The following is an 8,714-nucleotide window of genomic DNA, read 5'->3' on the forward strand; positions in this document are numbered from 1 at the left end:
AGAAATAGTAACATAAAAATTTTACTACTCAAGAAAATTAATTTAATCTAATAATGCATATATAAACATAACACAAATTCACTTTTTGTTTTTGGTGAAATAGATGGACCCCTTGTTGTAGGAGAGACTACAAATTTGATAATTCTTAAATAATATTTATAGAGGTTTATATAATAGATTTCATAGATTTGAAATTGCATTTATGACTCATAAGCAAAACCCTTAAAAAAACCAAAAACAAAGAAGAAAAATACATTACTGTAATAGTTTGGATGGTAGGTTTGATCAAGACTTCTACTATAGATTTCACAAACATCAAATTGCCTTAGTAATAAGGGGGGGGGGGGGGACAAAGAAGAGTTAGATTTCTAACTATATATATATATATATATATATATATATATATATATATCACTCACACTCATTTGAATAGTATTCATGAATTTTTTTTATAAAAATAGAAATTTTATTCTAGCATAATCTAACTGTATATGTGTGAAAAACTTCTTCTTGAAGATTTGAACCCCTGACCCTTGCCCCCCCAACACCCCACGAACGCTTATACTTGCAGTGTGATCATCGCATACCCTTTGTGCGATGCTCACTCCGCAAGTATAAGTTGCATGCTCATAATGTTGGATAATTTCTTTCACACGCAACCAAAAAAAAAAATCATTAACAAGAAAAAAAAATAGTAACATAAAAATTTTACTACTCAAGAAAATTAATTTAATCTAATAATTCATATATAAACAAAACACAAATACACTTTTTGTTTTTGGTGAAATAGATGGAGCCCTTGTTGAAAGAGAGACTACAAAATTTGATAATTCTTAAATAATATTTATAGAGGTTTATGCAATAGATTTCATAGATTTGAAATTGCATTTGTGACTCATAAGCAAAACCCTTAAAAAAAAACCAAAAACAAAGAAGAAAAATACATTACTGTAATAGTTTGGATGGTAGGTTTGATGAAGACTTCTACTATGGATTTCACAAACATCAAATTGGCTTAGTAATAAGGGGGGAGGGGGGAGAAACAAAGAAGATTTAGATTTCTAACTATATATATATATATATATATATATATATATATATATATATTTATATCACCCACACACATTTGAATGGTATTCATGAATTTTTTTTTATAAAAATAGAAATTTTACTCTAGCATAATCTAACTGTATATGTGTGAAAAACTCATTATTGAAGATATGAACCTCTGATCCTTGCCCCCCAACACCTTACAAACACTTATACTTGCAGAGTGACCATCGCATACTCTTGGTGCGATGCTCACTCCACAATATAAGTTACATGCTCATAATGTCGGACAATTTCTTTCGCACGTAACAAAAAAAAAATCATTAACAAAAAAAAAAGAGAAATAGTAACATAAAAATTTTACTACTCAAGAAAATTAATTTAATCTAATAATGCATATAAAAACATAACACAAATACACTTTTTTTTTGGGGGTGAAATAGATGGAACCCTTGTTGTAGGAGAGACTACAAAATTTAATAATTTTTAAATAATATTTATAGAGGCTTATATGATAGATTTCATAGATTTGAAATTGCATTTATGACTCATAAGCAAAACCGTTAAAAAAAACCAAAAACAAAGAAGAAAAATACGTTACTGTAATAGTTTGGATGGTAGGTTTGATGAAGACTTCTACTATGGATTTCGCAAACATCAAATTGCCTTAGCAATAAGGGGGGAGAAAAACAAAGAAGATTTCTAACTATATATATGTGTGTGTGTGTGTGTGTGTGTGTGTGTGTCGCCCACACACATTTGAATAGTATTCATGAATTTTTTTTATAAAAATAGAAATTTTACTCTAAAATAATCTAACTGTATATGTGTGAAAAACTCTTTCTTGAAGATTTGAAACCCTAACCCTTGCCCCCCCCCCCCCAATACCCTACAAACACGTATACTTGCAGAGTGACCATCGCATACCCTTGGTACGATGGTTACTCCACAAGTATAAGTTACATGCTCATAATGTTGGACAATTTCTTTCACACACATCCAAAAAAAAATCATTAACAAAAAAAGAAAAAGAAAAAGAAATAGTAACATACAAATTTTACTACTCAAGAAAATTAATTTAATCTAATAATGCATATATAAACATAACACAAATACACTTTCTGTTTTTGGTGAAATAGATGGAGCCCTTGTTGAAGGAGAGACTACAAAATTTGATAATTCTAAATAATATTTATAGAAGTTTATATAATAGATTTCATAGATTTGAAATTGCATTTGTGACTCATAAGCAAAACCCTTAAAAAAAACCAAAAACAAAGAAGAAAAATACATTACTGTAATAGTTTGGATGCTAGGTTTGATGAAGACTTCTACTATGGATTTCACAAACATCAAATTGCCTAAGTAATAAGGGGGGGGGAGAGAACAAAGAAGATTTAGATTTATAACTATATATATATATATATATATATATATATATATATATATATAAGTAATAAGGGGGGGGGGGAACAAAGAAGATTTAGATTTCTAACTATATATATATGTATGTATGTATATGTATATCACCCACACACATTTGAATAGTATTCATGAATTTTTTTTAAAAAACTTAATAGAAATTTTTTTCTAGCATAATCTAACTGTATATGTGTGAAAAACTCCTTCTTGAAGATTTGAACCCCTAACTCTTGTCCCCCCAACACCACCACAAATACTTATACTTGTAGAGTGACCATCTCACACCCTGGGTGCGATACTCACTCCACAAGTATAAGTTACATGCTCATAATGTTGGACAATTTCTTTCGCACGTAACAAAAAAAAAAATCATTAACAAAAAAAAAAAAAAAAGAGAAATAGTAACACAAAAATTTTACTACTCAAGAAAATTAATTTAATCTAATAATGCATATATAAACATAACACAAATACACTTTTTTTTTTTTTGTGGTGAAATAGATGGAACCCTTGTTGTAGGAGAGACTACAAAATTTGATAATTCTTAAATAATATTTATAGAGGTTTATATAATAGATTTCATAGATTTGAAATTGCATTTATGACTCATAAGCAAAACCCTTAAAAAAAACCAAAAACAAAGAAGAAAAATACATTGCTGTAATAGTTTGGATGGTAGGTTTGACGAAGAATTCTACTATGGATTTCACAAATATCAAATTGCCTTAGTAATAAGAGGGGATAAAAACAAAGAAGAGTTAGATTTCTAACTAACTAACTAACTAACTAACTAACTAACTAACTATATATATATATATATATATATATATATATATATATATATATATATATATATATATATAGATAGATATATATCACCCACACACATTTGAATAGTATTCATGAAATTTTTTTTTTTATAAAAATAGAAATTTTACTCTAACATAATCTCATTGTATATGCATGAAAAACTCATTCTTGAAGATTTGAACCTCTCTGACCCTTGCCCTTCAACACCCCACAAACACTTATACTTGTAGAGTGACCATCGCATACCCTTGATGGAACGGTCACTCCACAAGTATAAGTTACATGCTCATAATATTGCACAATTTCTTTTGCATGCAACCAAAAAAAAATCATTACATTTCTTATCCGTCCTCATTAGGAACCACCAGGTGCCTAACATTTGATATCAAAGCTGACAATCTTGAGACAAGCAAATGTGACCAAAGAGAACTTTGTAAAGAAATTCAACAAATGGTGAACAATGACTTGGCATTTTTTTAATGATATGATATTTTTTATTAAAAAATTACAAAATAAATTTACACATAAGAAATTCACAAACCAATACCAAATTAAAACCAGCATTGCCATTGATCCACGATTCTAAAAAAAGAAAAAAAAATTGGGAGTCTTATCCTGATTCCTAGTTCTTCTTCATTAATTTCCATTGATTTCCAAGGCATGCACCTTGCTCGGAACGAAACTGGCTCCAATTGTAGCTTCGTTTTTAGGCAGAGGATTAAACTGTTTGGACCCGAATATTCTCAAACCCGACTTGATTGTGCCTAGTGTGAACATACTTGCTGCGTGGACCGACGCAATTGGCCTGACTAGATTTAGACTCCGATATCGAAGGACTGAGTTTAATATACTCTCTAGTACTTCAATGGCTTGTCCTCGTGTAAGTGGCACGGCGGACTTGCTTATGGAATAGACACGGTCTAAGTGCAGCCAGGTTATCAAAACCTAGATAAACTAGTTATTGAAAGTTCAAATAATCGACAAAGCAACAAAATAGCTAGGCAATGAATAAATTCGTTTATAATAAACCAAAATTCCTAATTCACAACGCTAAATTCGAAATACCTACCAAGCTCATAGGTCTTCTTGAAAAATACTCAGCCAAACAAATGCAAGCAAAATTGTGCTTGTTTTTATTAATATAGAAAAAAAAAAAAAAAAAAAAAAACCCACAGATTTTTTTCTTTGATCGGGCGGCACCCAACTTACCCTTGAGAATTGCAATTGGTGATGATAGCTTTCTTATGTTCCATACAGAAACATCAAACAGTAATCTAGATGACCAGCCACTGTAGCAACGGTCTAGAAACATCAAACAGTAAGTCAATCTGGTTAAGGCTTGGGCTGTCGCCGGCGGTAGCTAGAACTTGGATCTCCATTGGTGGCAGGTTGGTGGCAATTAGGGCTATCCATCAACCCATTAGGCCCAACCCAACAGCCCGACCCACAGGCTAATGGGCGGATCTGATTGTCCATACAGGTCAAATGCGGGTCAATTAATTTTAAAGTTCAGTTTTACGGGATAGTTTTAGGTCCCTTGACTTCTAACCCGTGTAAACCGACCTATCCAACCCAGGATTTTCAAAAGGAAAAAAATATAGGTTACAATCTTGTTTAAAAACTTCTCATTGGTTTTAGAAAATTCTCTCACTTTCACTAATCTCTCACTCTCCTTTTCTCTGATCTCTCTCTCAATTCCCTAACCCTAGCATCCTTGCTACCGCCGTCGCCAAGGTGAGCCTCATCGCCACCCCAAATCCTAGCCTCCTTGCCGACATCGTCCAATTTGCCCTACAGCGCTGTTGCTGATTCAAAGTTTTCGTTGCACTCACCGTTCTTGGTTGAGTCTTAAACTCCACAAGCCTCCTCTGATCTACTTGAAATATCCTCTTGAGACTCTGATCTGTGTAGTTTGATGGTGGGTTAGTTAAAAAAGTTTTCTTTTAAAAAAAAAATTACTAATCTTTTGATGGATGTGTTAAGGGTGGGGGAGGGAGTGGCGGTGTTTGTACTAGTTTAATCTTCTCTCTATTTTTCATTTTAGTCTCATAGATATGGGTTTTTGGCTTGGATTTTGATTTCTTTGTTTTTTTTTTTTTTTTTAAAGATTCTTCTAGGTTTGATTTCGTTTTTGACTTTTAGTCACAGATCTAGGTTTTTGGTTTGTATTTTGATATCTTTGTTTTTTTTTTTTTGAAAAGATTGTTCTGGGTTTTGATTTCATTTTAGTCTCATAGATTTGGGGTTTTTGGTTTCGATTTTGATTTCTTTGTTGTGGGTTCTAAAATTTATGTTGTGCTTGAGACCCGAAATCACCCGATCAGATCCGACCCATTCAATCGATGACCCATGCTATTGGGCTTGACCCGAAAATTTGGTCGGCCACGGGTCCATTTTCCATTCACCCGACTTAATTAGGTGGGTTGCTAGTCAGACTCAAACCCGATCTGACCCGACCTTTGGACAGCCCTAGTGGCAATACTAATTTTAATTTGGTGTTGGTTTTAGAATTTCTTAAGAATAAATTTATTTTGTAATTTTTTTAATAAAAAATGCCACATCATAAAAAAAAAATCCAAGTCATTATTCCATTTGTCACGTAAGTAACACTACTAACAGCAGTTAGTAAAAGGACTAATGCAACTCAATTTTAAAACTTGAGGACTAATTGTGCTCCCTTGAAACTTGAGGGACCAATTGCGTATACAAAAACTTAAGGGACCAACATTGTAGTTTCGCCAAATAAAAAAATGTCTAATTAGAAATGCTCATTGAATTATGAATCCCATTGGCGTCAAACACTGAAATAAAGATATACATCGTTAAGAAAATCTCAATGCAGCCTATCTATTTGGTCAAACACGGAATCATAGTTTAATTTTGATATATCTCAAATAAACACAAAAGTTGACAAAACATACTCACTCAATTTTCCTGTAATTATGCCTAATGGTTTCCTAACACATAAAAAAAAAAAAAAAAAAAGCATTGTGTGTGTGTATATATATATATATATATAAAATTGATTTTTAAAAAAAGTTGTGCTACGAACACAATAAAATGTCACAATAGTTGAGGTGTTGGCTCATCATTAGTCAAAATAAAATAAAATATTAACTCACAACAACTAAAATAAGGGTGTTGCACAAATATTGACTCTTTTTTTTTTATTCAGAGATTTTCTCATTTTTCAATGATTCAATAATAAAGAGAATGAAGATTTTAGCATTGATTCTCCTAATAAAGCAAAGGAGAATATACTAGTAAATTACACAACTCATAATAATCATGGTTAGTTTTGTGACCATGATTATATTAAGATGTTCCAATGATTATATCACACTTGGTAAAAGTTAAACTATTATGATGCAAGTATTAAGAATAGGATTGAAAATTGAAAAACTACGTAAACAAATTACACATGGAAGCATTTGCGAAACAGAAATTAGGAGATTCATTTTCAAATTGAAGAGATAAAGTGGTTTTAATCACATATTTTTATTGGAGAGCCACTCAATCAGCTCATCCAATTTCTTACGGGAACCACCTTTTTCCACAGCATGCCATGCCAATCGCCCCAATTCCTGTGCCCTCCCCTTAACCTTCCTTCCCTTTGCACCTCCCATCAACTCCTTCACTCTCTCACAAATCACTCCCCTAACAACGGTCATGATTTTCTCTCCTCCAACATCTCTTTGTGGGACCACTAACCCAGCACCCAATCCCATTGTTACAATTTTAGCATTCAAGGCTTGCTCACTAATATCAAGCATAGGCCAAGTCAAAAGTGGAACCCCATTTGCCGACCTCTCCAACACTGAGTTCCAACCACAATGACTCAAAAACCCACCTATTGAAGGGTGTGCTATTATGCTTCGCTGCTCCACCCAATCATATACAACCAACCCTTCTTCTTTTACTCTCTCATTCCATCCATCTGGTGGAGCCCAAGTCTTTGATCTCACAACCCAAATGAAGGGATGGTCTGCCATCTCCAACCCAAAAGCAATCTCATACATTTGATCATTTGATAAATGTGTTTTTGTACCAAATGAAACATAAATCACACTGCCTGATTCATTATATTCAACATACTTATCTAGCCACTTGATGTATGAAGCATCCACTTCTTGATCAAGTTGATCATAAAGGGGAAGTAACCCCACACAATAAGCTTTGGCCTCATTGCAATAGTTGGATTTAAATGCTCCAACATACTCACATTCAATCTCTTCAAAGCTAGTAACAATGACACCCCAACTATTCACATCCGCTTCTCCCAACTCCATTACAAGACGCACATAAGGATCATTTGGATCACGATTTAAAAATACCTCAAGGATGTCACCTTTGTTCAAAGTGAATGGAAATTTCACCTCAGAAAAATCTATAGGATCCAATAGTGACAAATCCTTAACACTTGGGACATGCAAAGAAGGAGATTTGCAAATAAATGACATGACTCTAGTGTCCGACTGAGGAAAAAGTTAGAGATAACACAAATTGGAGGACACCCATCATCAATCATGTTTCTAAGAACATCCTCAAAAGGTTGTTTCATTTTTTTTTTTTTTTTGTGTGGCTTCTATAAAGGTAGTAAATGGAGCCATTGAAGGAAGGTCAGTTGTATTCTCACAGCCTTGTGGCAAGTCTGGAACTTTTGGAAATGGGATTATTGACAAAGTGATATTTGGGCGCTTGTTGTTTCTGGAAGAGATGAATGGAGTATTTGATGGGGTGGTGATGGTTGTAACTTTTAGGCCACGGTTTGAGAGGGCTTTTGATATGTCTAGTAAGGGATGGTGTGGCCTTGAGCCATGTGAGGAAAAATCACTACATGGTGTATTGGTGATAGAGCAGTGGCCATGACTGAAATCTAAGCTTTGTGGATTGTGAGATTGAAGGATACCGTTCCTTATATGCTTGCTCGGTATATAATGGGTCAGTTCCGCATCTTTTTATATCAAGGTTGATCATTCAATACTTTGCTTGAATTTATCATAATCCCACACCAAGTATATGCTAAAATTTTAACTTTCAAACACAAGGAAAATAAAATAGCAACCTTTAAAACATTTGGGCAAAAGTGGGGATCTATCCCTTTCGGCGAAAAGTTCTAGCAAAATACCCAATTTCTGAAATTATATAAGAAAATGCAACTGTTTTAAAACTTGATTTTCTCAAAATTGAGTTTCAATGTAAAACTCAATTTTTAGAAAATCAAGTTATAGCCAAATCAAACTTTATATATATATATATATATATATGTATGTATGTATGTATGTATGTATGTATGTATATTCTGTGGAACTCAAGTTCCACTTGAAATTTTTCAAGGAACTCAAGTTCTACACTGAAACTCGATTTTAAAATAATCAAATTTCAAAATTGGGGCATATCTCGAATTAGTTTCACAAAATGGGCATATTGCT

The 8,714-nt window shown here is 32.9% G+C and overlaps 1 pseudogene; it reads right to left on the reverse strand.

Annotated features, from left to right (window-relative positions):
• Positions 1-6,598: 6,598 nt before the first annotated feature.
• Positions 6,599-8,149, reverse strand: LOC142637386 (UDP-glycosyltransferase 90A1-like; annotated as a pseudogene).
• Positions 8,150-8,714: the final 565 nt, after the last annotated feature.

The sequence above is a fragment of the Castanea sativa genome, chromosome 5, assembly GCF_040712315.1.
Source record: "Castanea sativa cultivar Marrone di Chiusa Pesio chromosome 5, ASM4071231v1".
NCBI classification, from domain to species: Eukaryota; Viridiplantae; Streptophyta; class Magnoliopsida; order Fagales; family Fagaceae; genus Castanea; species Castanea sativa.